Source organism: Lithobates pipiens, unplaced genomic scaffold, assembly GCF_037356315.1.
Source record: "Lithobates pipiens isolate NorthernLeopardFrog02 unplaced genomic scaffold, aLitPip1_a1.2 Scaffold_30, whole genome shotgun sequence".
Lineage (NCBI taxonomy): Eukaryota > Metazoa > Chordata > Amphibia > Anura > Ranidae > Lithobates > Lithobates pipiens.
The window spans coordinates 55,379,484-55,398,111 of record NW_027507791.1 but is presented as its reverse complement, the minus strand read 5'-3'; the positions used below and the strand labels follow the sequence as shown (position 1 = coordinate 55,398,111).

Genomic DNA, 18,628 nt, shown 5'->3' with positions numbered 1-18,628 from the left:
GGAAGTCAGGTCAGGCAACAGACAAAAGTGTAATCCAGGGACAGGCAGAGATCAGGGAGAGCAGTAAATGATAAGTGTAATTTAGGGAGAGGCCAAGGTCAGTGCAGGCAGCAAACAACAACTGTAATACAGGGACAGGGAGAGATCAGGGAGGGCAGTAGACAATAAATGTAACCCAGGGACATGCAGAGGTCAGGTAAACAGCAGATAATAACTGTAATCCAGGCTAAGGTTAGGGTAGGTAAACTACAGTCAGGATCAATGTTCATTGTGTAGATGGCCCCTATGTACATAGTACTATCACAAGTCCAGAGCTCCAGGCTTGTGACTTTCAAATAGGGCACATAGCATCACCACCCAACGGGAGCCAAGAAGGCTAAGCAGCAGAGCTGACCTGCTGACTAGGAACTAGGATGCAGGCCAAGAGGAGCAGCCACCGCTGGCCAATGTGAGCTGAGGAGGCACTACTGGCAGAGAAGGGCCCGTTGGCGCTAGATGGAATCTTTAACTGACCTTGACAACTCAAAACAACCCTCCCCTTCAGTCGAAGACCCCTTACACCCTTCTCTTCCCCTACCCCACCTTTCATTTCTCTTCTTTTCTCAACTCTTCTCACTCTGTAACTCATTTGTGTGCTAACCCCTCTTTTACAGCCCATAGCCTACTGAAGCTGTAATTATGTAAGTAGCAGTAATACCATGCTGGCTTTGTGTACTGCAACCCTGTTAATGATACTTTTCCAGTGTTGGGCTGTCTGTTGAATAACTTGGCTGTAAACCTGTTCTAAGCTTTAATAAGAATTACCCAGGTGTTTGCTTCGTGAATTGAGCCTCATGTGTCCTCAGCTACAGTACAGGCCTTGCCGTTTGGTGGTCAGATGCAATATGGCTATTGCCACTGCAGCAGCGGAAAGGTAACAGAGGCTCATCTTCTTAATTCCAATCTTCCATAACATGGCATCAGTTGGTTCAAAAGCAACCCATCAAAATTAGTGGCATCACACCAGTAACATGCTCCATTAGAAACAGCCAGGGTGTCCCTGGCACCTGGTAGGGAAAGGTCTTTAAAGTAGAGCTATAGACAAAACTTCATTTTGGATAGAGTAAGGGTTATAACCCATGTTAGGCTGGGTTCACACTGGTGCGAATTGGATGCCAGTTTCCCTGCATCCAATTTGCATTTCATGAGACTGTGACTGGTTCTCAATGGAGCCGGTTCTCACAGCTCCCGGATGGCTGCGGAGTAGTTTGCAGAAGAGTCCTGTGCGCCTTCTGGTCTGTTTCAGGTCCAAATTCAGCCAAAAATTAGGATTTCGGACCTGAAACGGTGAACAGGGATGCACCGGACCCCCTACTGCCAGCCGCTCCGCAGTACTGTGAACCCAGCCTGAGGTTTGTTTATGACATTTGTGTCCCATTGGAGAGATTTAACTTCACTCTCTGTCCTGTAGCCAAAACTTTACCTCTTGAGGACCCCCAGGTCATCTGAACTAGTGTCCCCATTGGAACATTTGCCTTCTATTAAATTTCTGGGGAAAGCCCAAAATTTGGGATTTCTTTTACTTTCACTTTCGATGATAATGGTAAACAGGACAAATAGAGAGGGCCAATTTCTCTAATGGAGGACATAGACAGCAATAACAATTGGCAAATGTTCTAATCCATCTTCTCTCTATCCAAAGCTAAGAAAAGGTTTTGCCTTTAGTTAAACTTTAATAGAGACTGGCAATTATCTCCTCCCTACAGGAACATAGGGCCAGCTGGTTCAAATTAGGAGCGTTGGCCTCAGAACTAAGCAGGCACTCTTGAATGGGAAGTCAATTAGCCACAGCCCAAGGAACCCCTGGCAACTCCTGGAGGAACCCTAGGGATTCATGGAACCCTGGTTCAGAATGACTGCCCTAAATCAGGGGGTCTCCAAACTTTTGAAACAAAGGGCCAGTTTACTACCCTTGAAATATTAGGGAGGAAGGACTGTGGTGAGTGGAAAAGGCCCTGGCATTGATTGGAATAAACAGCGTCGTGGGCTTGGTGGTAAATGGGAGTAAAAAAATTGCAATATTGTTGTTAGTGGGAGAAATAGTGCCCCATAATTGGTGTCAGTGGGAGAATTAGTTCCCTATCTCTGGTGTTATTGAGAGGAACAGTGCACTGTCTTTGGTGTCAGTGGACGTTATAGTGCCTCAAGGGTTGGATAACGCTAAGCAAGGGGCTACATTCGGCCCACGGCTTGCAGTTTGGAGACTCCTGCTCTAAATGATCACATTTGTTATTTGAAAAGTCAGTATGAAGGAAAAGTAGAAGTGAAAAAAGGCCATGTGCAATGCACTAATATTTTTTTTAATATTAATTATCTTCATACATTCTTTGTATAGCTGCTGCTCTTTCCGGACTTAAAAACGTGAAAGTTGTTCCAAGTGGCGGCTGGTGCTCCATTGGTCGTAGGAGCGGCGACTGTGGCAGACAGGCCTGACTAAAGACACCCCCCCTTTGCTCGAGCCAGCCACCGCGCAACATACCTACACCCCCCCACCTCCCACTCACTCACCCTCTGGCCCGCCAGGCCCCCCGTCAGCCCTGCACTTACCCCATGTGGGTAACGGCTGCCTTGGCAGTTTCTCCCCTCTGTCTTCTCCGTGTCCAGGCCGTTGCTTCTCCTCCCGGCCAATTGGGTCTTCAGACTCCCGACCAATGGGATCTTAGGACTCCCAGCCAATGGGGTCTCAGGACCCACTTCCTGATTGGCCGGGAGGAGAAACAGGAAGACATTAGCGAACATTAATTCCCTTATGTCACACAACAGGGTGGGCTCGGGGGCCCAATTCAATGCCAATTGGAGCCTCTGGATCTAATCATGTGCTTCAAAAAGAAAAAAAAAACATTGGAATCCATGCGTCTGGCGCCCTGCATGTAGATTAAGGGCTGGATGCATGGATTAGGGGGACCCCTTCGCCCCTAATGAGCGGCCACCACTGTTGGAAGGTATTATTTGCTGCACTCATTTATTTTATAACAAAGCATGTAAAACTATCAACTCTGGTAACTTCACGCCAGTAACGTTTAAGGGCCAAATGCAAGTTGGTAGGGTACCATACACATCATTCCACCCTACAGGGGGAAAGTACAGAGGGTAATGCTTAGCTGCACCAGCCCATTGTTCCATAACTGTAACTTAGTGCCAGTTGGTTCAAATAAAACTATTAACTTTGGTGACATCATAGCTATGACAGGGTATTACACAGACGTTTCATATTATTTGCTGGTGACACGTCATATTTTGGCAACATGCAGCCATTCTGGGTTCTGTAAGGCCTCCTGTAGATAGGCTTTGTTTTGGTCTTTGATATACGTAAACTCAAGCTTTCTTCGAATTCCCCCATTCCAGCCCTAATCTCCCTTCCTAAAGCTACCTTGGAGCTTAAAAAAAACTTTTTCCCAGCATTCTTTAGACCTATTCAAGACAGTCAAGACCCATAATAGCTTGGGCTCATAGGAAGTGGGTTGGATGAACCTGACTGCCATTCAACTGGAAGACCAAAAGTGGCAGCAGGCCAGCACCACTTTGAGGGCTCATGTCGATGGGCATTCTTTTCGAATGCTGAATTTGCTTTTCGAATGCATAGTATGTGTTCAAATGGTAAGCGCAGCATTTGACAAGAAAGAGCTCATTCACACTAGCGGTCAGGGGTGGTAAAATCTGAGCTTATAACAAGGATATTGGAGGTATTTCTTTATGATATTTGTGAGCTAGGCATTGGAGTGATGGGGAAATTGCATATTTTATATTTCCTTATTAAAGTTGCCCTATAATATCTAAGGCTGAATTCACACCTATGCATTTTTAGTGCTTTTTGCATTTTGCAGATTTGCACTACAGTCCATTCAACATGGTTTCCTATGGAACATGTTCTGTAGTGCAGATGTGCAAAATGGTAAAAAGCACTAAAAATGCATAGGTGTGAATCCAGCCTAATAAAGCCTGCAATATCCTGGTTACCTTAGCTGTCGTCGTATTAAAGGAATGTCAATACAAACTGACCAAGTCCTTAAAAGATCATGTTGCTCCAAGGGGGGTGGGTTTGCCATTACCTTACATTCAAGTCCTATATATACAGTACCTTGAAAAAATATTCATACCCCTTGAAATTTTCCACATTTTGTCATGTTACAACCAAAAACGTAAATGTAGCTTATTGGGGCTTTATATGATGGGCCAACACAAAGTGGCACATAATTGTGAAGTGGAAGGAAAATTATGAATGGTTTTCAATTTTTTTTTACAAATAAATATCTGAAAAGTGTGGGGGGCATTTGTATTTAGCCCCCTTTACTCTGATACCTCTAACTAAAATCTAGTGGAACCAATTATCTTCATAAGTCACCTAATTAGTAAATAGAGTTCACCTGTGTGTAATGTAATCTCAGCATACATACAGCTGTTCTGAGAAGCCCTCCGAGATGTGTTATAGAATCTTAATAAACAAATAGCATCATGAAGACCGAGGAATACACCAGACAGGTCAGAGATTACGTTGCGGAGAAGTATAAAGCATGGTTAGGTTATAAAAAAATATACCAACTTTGAACATCTCATAGAGCTCTGATCAATCCGTCATCCAAAAATGGAAAGAGTATGGCACAACTGCAAACCTACCAAGACATGGCCGTCCACCTAAACTGACAGGCAAGGAGAGCATTCATCAGAGAAGCAGCCAAGAGTCCCATGGTAACTCTGGAGGAGCTGCAGAGATCCACAGCTCAGGTAGGATAATCTGTCCACAGGACAACTATCTGGACTTTATGGAAGAGTGGCAAAAAGAAAACCATTGCTGAAAGAAAGCCATAAGAAGTCCCGTTCGCAGTTTGTGAGAAGCCATGTGGGGGACACAGCAAACATGGAACAGGGTGCTCTGGTCAGATGAGACCAAAACTGAATTTTTTGGCCTAAAAGCAAAACGCTGTGTGTGATGGAAAAATAACACTGCACATCACCCTGAACACACAATCCCCACAGTGAAACATAGCGGTGGCAGCATCATGTGGTGAGGATGCTTTTCTACAGCAGGGACAGGGAAGGTGGTCAGAGTTGATGGGAAGATGGATGGAGCCAAATACAGGGCAATCTTACAAGAAAACCTGTTATGCCTGATTCACACCTATGCATTTTTAGTCCTTTTTACATTTTGTAGATTTGCACTACAGTCCATTTAACATGGTTTCCTAAGGAACATGCTCTGTAGTGCAAATCTGCAAAATGCAAAAAGCACTAAAAATGCCATAGGTGTGAATCCAGCCTTAGAGTCTGAAAACGACTTGAGACTGGGGCGGAGGTTTACCTTCCAGCAGGACAACGACCCTAAACATACAGCCAGAGCTACAATGGAATGGTTTAGTGCTAGTTCACACCAGATGCAGTTCCGTGTGCTTTTTTTCTGCACTTAAAATGCATGCACAGTGTTTTCCATGTATTCCAATGGCTCTAGTTCACACCATGCAGTCAGTTTCCGCATGCATTTTGTTCAGAAAAAAGCACAAGGATCGAACCATCTCATGTGTATAAGGACCCAAATAGTAGGTTCATTGTGTTGCAAGGGTTGATACAGGGTAAGGCGGTGACTGTAGCTAATTTATACGCTCCAAACTCTGCACAAGGTACTTTCTATCAACAATTCTTAAAAATTTTAGACAGATATATTTCCCCTCATCTGATTGTGGGGGGAGATTTTAATTTAGTGGCCAACCCCGCGTTAGACCGCAGCAAACCCACTCATTGTGCTAAGGCCTTTCCGAAACTACTGAGCCGTTCGTTAGATAAGTTACAACTTATAGATTCGTGGAGGGCACTGAATATTGGCGTAAGGGAATATACCCATTATTCCCACCCCCACGATAGCTATGCTAGACTAGATTATATATACACTTCCCCTATATTGCTGGCTAACTCGGCTCTCGCATCTATACATCCGTGCCCCTGGTCTGATCACCAGGTGGTTTTATTCCACACCTCCCACATTGGCCTTTCCCCCAAGGCAGCCTCTTGGAGGCTTAACGACTCATTGTTGACGGACCCGGAGATTTATACTCGTGTGTTGGGCCTCCTAGAGGAGTACTTCCAAATTAATGATACGGGGGATATCTCCCCTCAAACACTCTGGACGGCTCATAAAGCGGTCCTTCGGGGCCATTTAATTGAGATCGCAGTCTCCAAAAAAAGACAGAGGGGCGAGCAGATCCGTTCCCTTACCCATGACTTACAGCTATTATACCAATCCCATTCCGTCTCCCATTCGCTAGACACTATGCAGTTAATCAACCAAAAGAGAGCCGAGTTGGACACAATCCTTTCGGGTCATACTGAAAAGGCACTGCGTTGGTCTAAGGCTAAATTTCTCCTACATAGTAATACGGCCTCCAGTATGTTCTCTCGCAAACTTCATCAATCCCTACAGCCTCCCCATGTTTACAAGCTAAGAAACGATTCCGGTCACATAGTCACCCACCCTACAGAAGTACTTCAAATATTTAAAACATTCTACTTGAAGTTGTTATCTCCTCCTCCCCAACCTGTTTCCCCGGATGTGGATCAGTGGTTAGATTCGGTGACCCTCCCATCACTGTCAGACTCACAACTCCAAGCCTTAAATGCCCCCTTTTCCGAACAAGAGGTTATAGCCACTGTGAAATCCCTTAAATCCTCTACGGCCCCTGGCCCGGATGGATTTACCTCATTATACTATAAAAAATTTCCCCAAGTCCTGGCCCCCAAGTTGACGAAGCTTTTTAACCAGATTTTACAAGGTCATGCTATCCCAGATGAAATGCTTCATGCCAACATGACGTTAATCCCCAAACCAAATAAGGATCACACCCTGCCCCAAAATTATAGGCCCATTTCGGTATTGAATAATGATGTCAAAATTTTAGGAAAATTATTAGCAAACAGACTAGCCCCTATAATTGGTACTCTGGTGGGCCCGGAACAAACGGGATTTATACCAAATAGGCAAATCACTGACAACATTAGATTAGCCTTGAATGTTGTACAGGACGCCAACCTTTTCTCCAAAAAAGTCCTGCTCCTGGGACTGGATATACATAAAGCCTTTGATAGTGTTTTATGGCCCTACATTGACAGAGTTTTACATAAGTTTGGGTTTACTGGTGCTTTTGTCAACGGATTTAAGGCTTTATATCTGCACCCCCAATCCAGAGTGAAGATCCCGGGCTGTTCCTCGGAGCTGTTCCCCTTGGGCAGGGGCACCAGACAGGGTTGCCCGCTGTCCCCTTTAATATTTGCCCTGGCTTTGGAACCCCTGGCCAGGGCACTTATTGCTAACCCAAATATAGGGGGGTACCTGAAGGGGGAGGGGGAATACAAGCTTAGCCTATATGCGGATGATGTCCTTTTGTTTTTACCCAACCCTCTAATTTCGCTGCCCAACCTCATCGACACCCTGAACTCATTCCGGAAACTTTCAGGTTTGGCAGTGAACCTTTCCAAATGTTCGGCCCTTCCTGTTAATTTCTCCCCCCCCGAAGTTTTACACCTCCAAAACACATTTGGCCTCCTAGTATCTAAACATACGCTGAATTATCTAGGGATCCATCTTGCCACCACTCTATCGGACACCTATAATGCTAATTTTCCTGTGGCCTTCTCGTCGGTTAGGAGATGGCTAAAACTGTGGTCCACTTATCATATCCCCTTGATGGGGAGAGTGGTCGCGGTTAAGATGTCTATTCTGCCCAAATTACTTTATTTTTTTAGGGCCCTCCCCCTGTATGTCCCACGCCGAGCTCTCGCAATGTTGCAACGCGACATTAATGCTTTTATCTGGCAGAATAAGAGGCCCAGGTTTGGGAAACTTTTGTTACATCGACCCCTGCCCCGGGGGGGACTGGGTTTACCAGATATCTGGTTATATTACCTGGCAGCAAGGTTGGCTCAAACGGCCCAATGGCACGCTACTGATTGCGGGGTGCCATGGCTGATTTTTGAAACCCAGTCCATACGCCCGTATTTTCTCCCGGGCATCCTGTGGCAGGGGGAGATGAGACCAGGGGTTCTAGCCCCCCTGAACACTATAGTTAGCCGCTCCCTTTATCTGTGGTCACTCTATCACTCTAAATTTAGATTGCTACCTAGCAGACCCCGGTTGGCTGCCTTTCTGGGCGATAGGAGGTTCCCTCTGGCATTCGGGTCCCCCGGCTCTTTCAGCTGGTGGATTCGGAAGTCACTGGTTACCCTCCGAGCTCTCTGCAATGATAGCCCACGTTTTACATCCTTTTTGCAGCTTCAGAGGAGCCATGAGATTCCGAGGGGGGAATTCTATAAATACCTGCAAATTCGCCATTTTTTCCAAACGCACTATTGTGTAGCTAGTGACCCCTCTAGGGTACAATTTGAATCACTATGTTATCGACATTCCAGAGATAGAGGCACTATCTCTATGATATATAAACTCCTATTAGAAGCTCAACTACCTGAGAAATCTAGAGCCATGGGATTGTGGGAAGCAGACCTGTCCACCGAATTCTCTCAGGAGGATTGGCAGGACATGCTCCGGAATATGCATAGATGTTCCCGTTCCATGGCTATTAAGGACACGGTAGTGAAATTACACACACGTTGGTACCTCACCCCAGTGAAGGTACATAAATTTTTTCCCTCGGTCTCTGACGGGTGCTTTAGGGGTTGCCTGGAGCCTGGCACACTGCTCCATATATTCTGGAGCTGTCCTCTACTTCGACCTGTCTGGGATCGAGCTTCAACATTAGTCACCACCATAGTGGGGGCTGGCGTTGAACTGACGGCAGCACACTGTCTACTTTTTGCACCCCTCCCGGGGACTACCAGATCCTCCCAGAGTTTGATTAATACCCTATTTAGCGCCATTCAATGGGCGGTGGCGCTACATTGGCGCTCACCCTCGGTTCCCTGGGCTCAGGTTATTCGTAGGATGGAATCTATCCGTCTTATGGAACGGATCCACCATACGCTACTGGACTCTATGCACATTCACACTGCCAAGTGGGCAACTTGGCCGCTCGGTTTGGGGGCGGAGGGGTTGGTACTTCCTCCCCTTTCCCCGCAGGTGGATCCCTGAGATGAGATAGCACTGGGCCTTGCTTTTGGGACATAGCAGTTTTAAGGACCCTGTTTTGGTTACCTTGTCCACCAAATCTCCGCACATTTTCTATTTTCTGAGATTGGTTCTATACCAGTCGTTATGGGGCTGAAGTCTATGAAAGAAGTGATTTTTTTTCTTTTCTCTGCTACGGTCAGTTGTTGTTATTATGTTATATTGAATGTGTTTTTTCCTTAACCTACACAGTCATCCTAAAGGTCTTAGCATGGTACTTTTAGAACAGTTGCATACGACCTCTCTGATGACAGCTTACGTTTAACTGGCTCTATAGCCCTGTTCTATTGCTTTTTTGTTGTATGTTTTCTCTGGACATTGTTCCTCATTATTTCATCGGAGCGTTACTGTAACTCTGTACAATGCTACTGCAAGTTGTGTATATGTGCACTACTGTGTATTCTGTTTTTCACCCAATAAAAACGTTTGTATTTAAAAAAAGAAAAAAGCACAAGGAACTGCACGGAACTGCATCTGGTGTGAACTGGCCCTTAGATCCAAGCATATTCATGTGTTAGAATGGCCCAGTCAAAGTCCAGACCTAAATCCAATTGAGAATCTGTGGCAAGACTTAAAAATTGCTGTTCACAGACGTTCCCCATCCAATCTGACAGAGATTGAGGTATTTTGCAAAGAAGAAAGTGCAAAAATGTCCCTCTCTAGATGTGCCATGCACCCCACACTTTTTACATATTTATTTGTAAACAATTTTGAAAATAATTTATCATTTTTCTTCCACTTTACAATTATGTGGCACTTTGTGTTGGTCTATCACATAAAATCTCAATAAAATACTTTTACGTTTTTGGTTGTAACATGAGAAAATATGGGGTAGGGGTATGAATACCTTTTCATGGCAGTGTACTATAGGTAAAACCTCTAAGCCCTTGTACACACGGTCGGAAATTCTGACCACAAAATTCATCTGATTTTGTCCAAAACTGGTGTTGCATACACACGGTGGGACAAAGTTGTCGGAAAATTCAATCGTTCGGAACGTGATGACGTTCGTTCATTCTGACGGGACTACGTTCAGGCTAGTAACCAATAGCTTTGGTCTCGTAATTTGATTTGATTTTCCCCCGTAAGGCAAAAGGCACAACGAGCTAGTATGCACCGCATACTAGCTCATTATGATATACTCACCTTAGAACGAGGCGTCGGTAACTCACCTGGTCTACGCCGAGGTAGCTGACATGTTGCCTCAGTGTGTCTTCCGGGTATCACGGCTCCAGCTCTGCGAGTGGCTGGAGCCGCAATGTCGTCACTCCGTCACTCCTGCGTGTGCGGGAGACTACTTTCCGGCAAGGTCCGGCATATGCCGGGCTTTCAGCCGAGAATCCTCTGTGCGCTTGCGCTGCTGCAGTCAGCGGCTCATTGCACGGGGTACAGGTTTAGGAGATATTTTTTTTACCTACAGGTAAGCCTTATTATAGGCTTACCTGTAAGTAAAAGTTAAAAAATAGACTATACAACCGCTTTAAGTATTCTTGTTATATCTTCTAATGTTATTACATGTGTTATCTGTATCTGTCATTACTTGTCATGTTATACTTGTGTGATTTCTATTTGAACATCTCGAATACAACCTAAAAAAATCGTAAACTATCACGCAACCATGATAAAACATTCCACAACAAACCCCATCAACGAGTTAAAGCAGGCGGTGAGAAGCCAATACACCGCCTGTCAAATGCTCTCTGAAGAGGAATCCGCCCTGAACGTGGGTTGTGCTTCAGAGACCAAAGCTGGTGTGAACCAGTCCTAAAGGCTATGTTGACTTGCTTTTTCCGGAAGTTCAGAAGGACTTCAGTAGGGCATGTTGCACTCAAAGAAACACAAAGCAGGTCAAACACAGCCTCTAAACTTGCCGTGTGTACAGTTCAGTTTAGGTCTAGTGGATTTGCTGACCTGCATTTGACGTGCGTTCCAAACACATGTCAAATGAAGAGAAACATCACCCGTTGACAGACGGGAGCCCCAAAAGTGAATATTGCAGCAAAAGCTTTATTTATTTTAAACTTGGGCATAACAACAATTGTTTCTTTTTTGTGGAAACTGGAGCTCGACGTTAAGCACACTTTAATTGTACCCCTGCAGGCTTCCATTTACCTTAATGGTGCCGTGTTCTGAGGCTGCATTTGACCTTCGTTGCCTATTTAGATCTGTCCTGATACATTGTGTATTCCTAGTGAGTAGCATTTAAGTGCTAAATGCAGCACAAACAATTACCATCTTAATGAGCCTTAATGGCCTCAATGGCACCTTGGGAGATAGCAAAACACAAATGGGTAGGTGGTTTGGGGGCAAAGTTGCACTGACCAAAGGTTGGCCTTGCAAACTAACTGGCATTGCCATATACGTAGCAAAAACCCTTAGGTCATCACCCTAAATGCTGTCCATCCCACCCAAGCTTCATACATCAGTTTATGGAAAAAGGGGGCCTGGCCCATCACAAGCATTTGCAGCCATCTATAATTATCCATCTTTGGAAAAATGGCATCTGCATCCTGATTGGTGAATACAGGCAGCAAAGATGGAGGTCGGTGATGACTTTCTAAAGCCTGATTTTTCAGTATAAATCAACTACAGTAAATACTGGTACACCAAAATTAAGGTATGGGGAGTCTTATGCCCCGGACACGCGATCGGACTTTCAGACAACAAAACCATGGAATATTGTTCGAAGGGTGTTGGCTCAAACTTGTCTTGCATACACACAGTCACGCAAATGTTGGCCAACAATTATAAGTGTACTAGACGTACTACATGTTTTTTCAGCTCTTTAGCCCCACACTTTGGGCTCCTTCTGCTAATTTCGTGTTAGTAGAAGTTTGGTGAGGGTTGATTCGTGCTTTTCAGTTTGTTTCAGAACGGCCATTCGTGAACCAGACATGTTGCGGAATCGGAGGAGATAACGTGTTATTTATTATTGGCCTTGGAGTTATTGCTTTGACATTATTTTTTTGGTTGAAAAATAATGATTTGATTTGGTATATTTCCTATATTTTTGGATGCATAGAATGCACTTTTTGGTTAAGTTCTATTGGCAGATAGCATGTCTAATTTTTTTTTATTTTTTATTTTTTTAATGCACAATAAAAAAAAATGTGTAGAATAATACTTGGCTATGTGTTTTACTTCAAATGACAGTTTGGGAGTAGGCAGTTACATTTTAAAAAAATACAATGTAAAATTAACAAGGGGCACCAACATAGTTGTATCTTTGATCTTAAAAACTACAAGATAATGGGGTTGTGGTAAGTTGCACAAATAAAAAAAAAAAACATAATAATATTATTCTTGATATCACTAGAAAAAAAAAGCCTTTGAAAATTAGTTTGCAATAACTCCATCATTATCACCAGCAAAGCAGCTCCATTGTTATCCCATTAAAGAAGAGAATTGTGCGCTGCATTTGGAGAGTTCATAATTTGCCACGTCACGAATGTTAATTCTCCATTACGAACGCTAGTTTACAAGACCGACCGCTTCTGCTTCTGAGCATGCCTGTTTGTACTTTGGACTTTTGTACACACGATCGGAAAGTCTGACAACACATATTTGTTGGTTGAAAATTTGAAAATCTGCTAGCCAACATTTGTTGGCGTAAAAGTCCATCAACAAATGTCCGATGGAGCGTACACACGGTCGGACTTACCACCAACAAGCTCAAATCCAACATTTCCCACCGGAAAATCCGATCGTGTGTACGCTGCAATACAGTTTGTTTTCTTTAGAAAGCAGCCACTTCCTGAGTAGAAGCATGTGCTTCTACTGCTAGCATGCTATTGCATAGGACCCTTGCTCTCTGTGTGGAAGCAGTGGTCCTTCCGCAGAAGTCCAGCGTACATTCTGCTAAGTTTGATCTATAGGTCTGCATTCAGTAAAGCACATGCTCCTAGTTGATTGGAAAGCTGTAGCTCTGTCTCATCAGGAGGCATGTAGGACTTCTTCAGAGAGATCACTGCTTCTACAGAGGGAGCAAGGGTCCTTTTCTGTAGAATGTTGGAAGAGAGCTTTCAAATCACCCAAGGAATATATACTATATTCAGTCTGGATTTCGCCCACAGTACTCCACAGAAACTGCCCTCCTAAAACTCACAAACTACTTACTAACAGTCAAAACCAACGGTCATTATTCTATACTCTTACTCTTACTCTTGGACATTTCCTCTGCCTTTGATACAGTTGCCCACCCCCTCCTCCTCAAGAAACTCAATGTGCTTGGTCTCCATGGCTGCACTCTCCTTTGGTTCGAATCTTACCTATCTCATCGCAACTTCGGTGTCACTAACAACTCCACTTCCTCTTCTCCAACTCATCTTACCGTTGGGGTCCCCCAAGGTCCTGTCCTTGGACCTCTACTAATCTTGATCTACACGTCCTCCCTGGGTTAGCTGATAGCCTCCCGTGGCTTCCACTACCATTTCTATGCTGATGACACCCAAATCTATCTCTCTGCCCCTCAACTCACCCCATCAATCTCCTCACACATCACTGATTTAATAACAGATATATCAGCCTGGATGTCACACCACTTCCTCAAACTGAATCTAAAACCGAGCTCTTTATATTTCCTCCCCCATGTGCCCATTCCCCTGACTTCTTTGTCAAGATTAACGGCACATCTATCAGTCCGTCCCCACATGCCAGGGTGCTCTGGCTAACCTTAGACTCTGAACTGTCCTTTCAGGCCCACATACAATCCCTGTACAAATCATGCCGCCTTAGCCTCCGCAACATTTCCAGAATATGCCCCTTTTTAACTAATGACACAACCAAGCTTCTAATTCATTCCCTGGTGATCTCTCGCCTCGACTACTGCAACTCCATCCTCATTGGATTACCTTTACATAGACCAGTGATTCTCAACCAGGGTTCCGTGGAACTCTAGGGTTCCTCCAGACGCAGGGGTAGGGAACCTTGGCTCTCCAGCTGTTTTGAAACTACAACCCCATGAGACATTGCAAGACACTAACTTGACTGCTAGAGGCAGAGGCATGATGGGATTTGTAGTTTCAAAACAGCTGGAGAGCCGAGGTTCCCTACCCCTGCTCCTTAGGTTGCTGGGGGTTCCTTCAGAATTGGGCCATTTCTGCCTCTCTGATAAGTTTCCACTGTTCCCAAGATCCCATTGATCTTTTTAGCTATCTGTAAGGAGGTAATTCTTCCCAATGACCACAAGTGTAAGGACCATTCTTCCAACTGACCATCACACTAATGTATCATGAGTTGTAGATTTCTCATTTTTAGCAGGGGTTCCCCGAGACTGGAGAACTATTTCAACGGTTCCTCTGTGTTGAAAAGGCTGAGAAAGGCTGACTAAGACTATCCCCCCTTCAATCCATAATGAATTCCGCTGCAAGACTCATCCACCTTACCAACCATTCAGTGTCCTCCACCCTTCTCTGCCAATCCCTGCACTGGCTTCCACTCACCCAACGAATAAAATTCTAAGTACTAACAATAATTTACAAAACCACCCATAACTCTGCCCCCAGCTACATCATAATCTAGTCCCAACATACCAACCAAGCCGCTCTATTTGGTCTTCCCAAGACCTCCTGCTCTCTAGCTCCCTTGTCACCTCCTCCCATGCTGACCTCCAGGATTTCTCCAGAGCTTCTCCCATCCTTTGGAACTCCCTACCCCAATCTATCCCCTTATCTATCCATCTTTAGAAGATCCCTGAAAAAACTTTTCTTTAAAGAAGCCTATCCTGCTTCTAACTAACACTATTTTACCATGAATACTTTTTCAAGGCACTGTATATATTTAACTTAGCAGGGGGTGTGCCGGAGCTCTGCAGAGAGACAAATGCTTCTACACAGAAAGCAAGAGTCCCTCGCTGCAGCATGCTGGAAGAGAAACTTCAGATCAGAAAGGAATGTGTTTTATTGGCTGCAGAGCTGTAGATCTAACTTAGGGGGTGTGTCAGACCTCTGCAGAAAGACTGCTGCTTCTACAGAGAGCAAGGACCTTTGTCTGCCGCATGCTTGCAGAGAGCTTTTTAAATCAACAGGCAGCATGTACTTAACTTAGCATGGGGTGGGGGGGGGGTGTCAGAGCTCTGCAGGGAGACCACTGCTTCCACACAGGGAGCAAGGGAGAGGCTTTTCTACTCAAGCTGTGGCTGCTTTCTAAACAAAATGAACTATAACACTATGCACACCTTGTATATTTGATGCATTGGAAATGTATGCAGCTGATTTCAGGTAAATGAGGCTTTAAAACACAATGATATACCCCTACAGCTGAGTCCAATTTCCGGAGTCAACTACCCCCACTTCCTTTGTTTCTGAGGAACAAAAGCAGACCCTTGCGGACAAGTCAGTGCAAATCAGAGGTCCTCAAAGCCGTATAGTCAACCTTCAAACCACATTACAGGGAGGTGCACGATGTTTGCTCGCTCATCTGCTCTATTTTTCCTCCAGCCTCCCTCTGTCGTGGCTGAAATCATCCAGGCGTCAAATCCGTAAACGAAGATTCAAGCACGCTTTGTGAAAATGAATTTGCAATTTGTTACACGCACCTCGGGAGACCAAGGTTTAAAAAAAAAAAAAAAAAACAGGTTATAGATTAAATTGATCTGATAAATCACTGCGATCTGTGACACTCCACCAGTACAAATTCATTGGCTCTGATGCCGGTCCTACAAATCCATAAACTATTCATCAAGATTGTTCTTTTTTTTTTTTTCTTCGCAAATTAACCTTTCAAAGCACCTAGGTCGATTGTCGCTAATCATGACTTATATTTTTTTTTTTTTCATACATGCAAAAGGCTGTTATTATAAAGATGTTGTGATAACTTGTCTCTTGCCCCAGGCGCTGAAAACGTGTTTGCTTTGCAGCAAAGGAGTGAGCCAGTGGGGTTTGCCTATTCCCTAAGCGAGCGACACCGACTGCCAGTTGCTATAAGCGTAGACAAGGCGGAAAAAAAAAATCCAAAACACATTACCTATACTATGAAGTCTCGTAAAAAAAAAAAAAAAAAAGTCAAGGTCACTTTGAGCTACCTAGCACGGCGGGGGGGTTTCCCTGTGACAGTACAGTATCCATAGGATGAATCAACAGCTCAGCTGACTGCAGAATGAGAACAGAAACCGCCAAGCAGGACCAGGTTAACCCCTTTGGTGCTCAAGGTTAACCCTTTCATGCATTGCTAGAAAACAGTCTTGGGCAAGGAAAGGAGACACTCTTATGTTTGAAAAGGTTACTGTATGTAGGAATGGATTTATTTACGTATATATATATATATATATATATATATATATATATATATATATATATATATATAAATAAATCTAGCTATCGCTTCTGTCTTCTTGCTGATATATATATATATATAATATTTTTTTTTTTTTTTTTTTTTTTATACCCAATACATGATGACGTATGTTATTCAGATAGCCAAAAGTTAACCACTTCATGCTTGTAAAGGTTATTTGAGAATTCCAAAAGATGAATAAATAAATTAAATATATATTTTTTTTTTTCCATGACATATGCTAACCAGATGTTCAAAATTTAACCCCTCCACATTTACAGATTACTTGAGAATTGCAGAGTGAAATATATATATATATATATATGACATATATATCTATATATATATATATATATATATATATATATATATATATATATATATATATATAGTTATATAGTTATATATATATATGTAGTTATATGTATACTGTATATACTGTGTGCATATACATATATATATATTTAAATACATAAAATATTTAACAAATTTAAGGGGCTAACTTTTCGATGTCTGATTAGGATATCTCATGCAAAAAAAAAAAAAAATATATATATATATATATATATATATATATATATATATATATATATATATTACATATACACACTACATAATATACACACTATATATATTTTTTTTTTCTCTCTTTAAAAATTCTCTTTAAAAATGTAATTCTCAAAAGCAGGGGAGGGGGAGGGTTCAATTTTGGATATCTGATTAACTGATAAAGCTAGCTCATATAAATATATATATATATATATATATATATATGCAGATATAGCTAGAGATCTACCTATTTCTCCAGCTAATTTTTATATACTGTCTATATATATATATATATATATATATATATATATATGACATATCTTAATCAGATATCCAAAATATAACCCTTACACTTTAGTAGGAATTGTTTGAGAATTACAGAGTTAAATATATTATATATTACAATATATTTTATATATATATATATATATATATATATATATATATATATACTGTACACACACGTGCATATACATACTGTGTATATATACTATATGCATATATAATAAAACGAATAGATAACTAGATCTCTAGATATATATATATATATATATATATATATATATATATATATTATTTTTGTACAGGATTTATATAGCGCCAACAGTTTACGCAGCGCTTTAATATATACATATTAACATGACATATTTTAATCAAATGATCAGATATCCAATATTTAACCCTTGCACTTCAGGGCGTATTGTCTGACAATTCCTTAATTAAAACTCCCATTGCGCAAGAATAAAAATATTAACATTTTTTTTTTTTATTCCCAGTTCTGTACAGATTCCAAGGTCACAGTTCATGCTATTGAAGGATGGGAGCTGCTCGGCATTACCAGACAAGAAGCCAAAATTCCCAGCCTGACAAAAGCCCGGCACTCAATGACAGCTGTCACCGGGACCCTTTAAGAGACCTATAGGTATAAATTGAGGTCCAAGGATTTCTAGGACAAAATGGCCACAGCACGGTGCAAGGAGGAGTGAGCGGGGGTGTTAATCCACATGGCATGCATGGAGTAGGGAGAGAAAGGGTTAACGAGCGTGGGTCTTACCTGGTCTGCAGCATGCCAGCCAGATTTGGGAGGTGGGTGTGGGTGCCAGGGAGGCTGGGTGGAAGGATGCTGGGATGAGGATGCTGAGGCTCTGGGTACCAGATGCAGAGCTGCCGATGTCTCTTTCTGCCCTTACAACAGAGCATCGGGTGAAACCACACAGAGCTGGAAAATAGGGGGGGGGGAGGGTAGAGAGAGGGCCTTAATCATCAACAGACGCTCCCAAGAGGGCAGTAAGGGCTGCAATCTGATTGCTCATTCTTTTGTATAAAATTGAAATTGCGGTCGGTTCAGAGGGGGCGGATTAGATCGCCGCAAAGTAGTACGGGCTCTTCTCGCCTCCCCACATCTTGCTCATCGGTGCCAGGCCTAATGTGGCTCATTGAAATGCACTGAAGGAGCTGAACCTGACAAATTGTGTGTTATTATTAGGAGGCTTCAGCTGACGGATCCCACTGACTGAGCGCAAGCGAGCGAGAGGGGAAGGGGGTAGGAAAGAAGCAAGATGGAGAGAGTGGATATGGGGGTGGGGGGGGTGTGGGAGAGGGCAACAAGTCAAGAGGTGCAAATTCTACATTTGCCACCTCCACATCACAAATTTCATTTTTATT

General features: G+C 43.1%; 1 protein-coding gene across 1 annotated transcript in view; it reads right to left on the bottom strand.

Moving 5' to 3' along the window:
- Positions 1-18,394, bottom strand: part of SV2A (synaptic vesicle glycoprotein 2A) — a 237,608-nt gene extending 219,214 nt beyond the window's left edge. The window contains exon 1 of the mRNA XM_077464254.1: positions 18,018-18,394. The gene's annotated coding sequence lies outside the window, so the exon portion shown is untranslated. The remainder of the gene's footprint in view (positions 1-18,017) is intronic.
- Between the last annotated feature and the right edge of the window lie 234 nt (positions 18,395-18,628).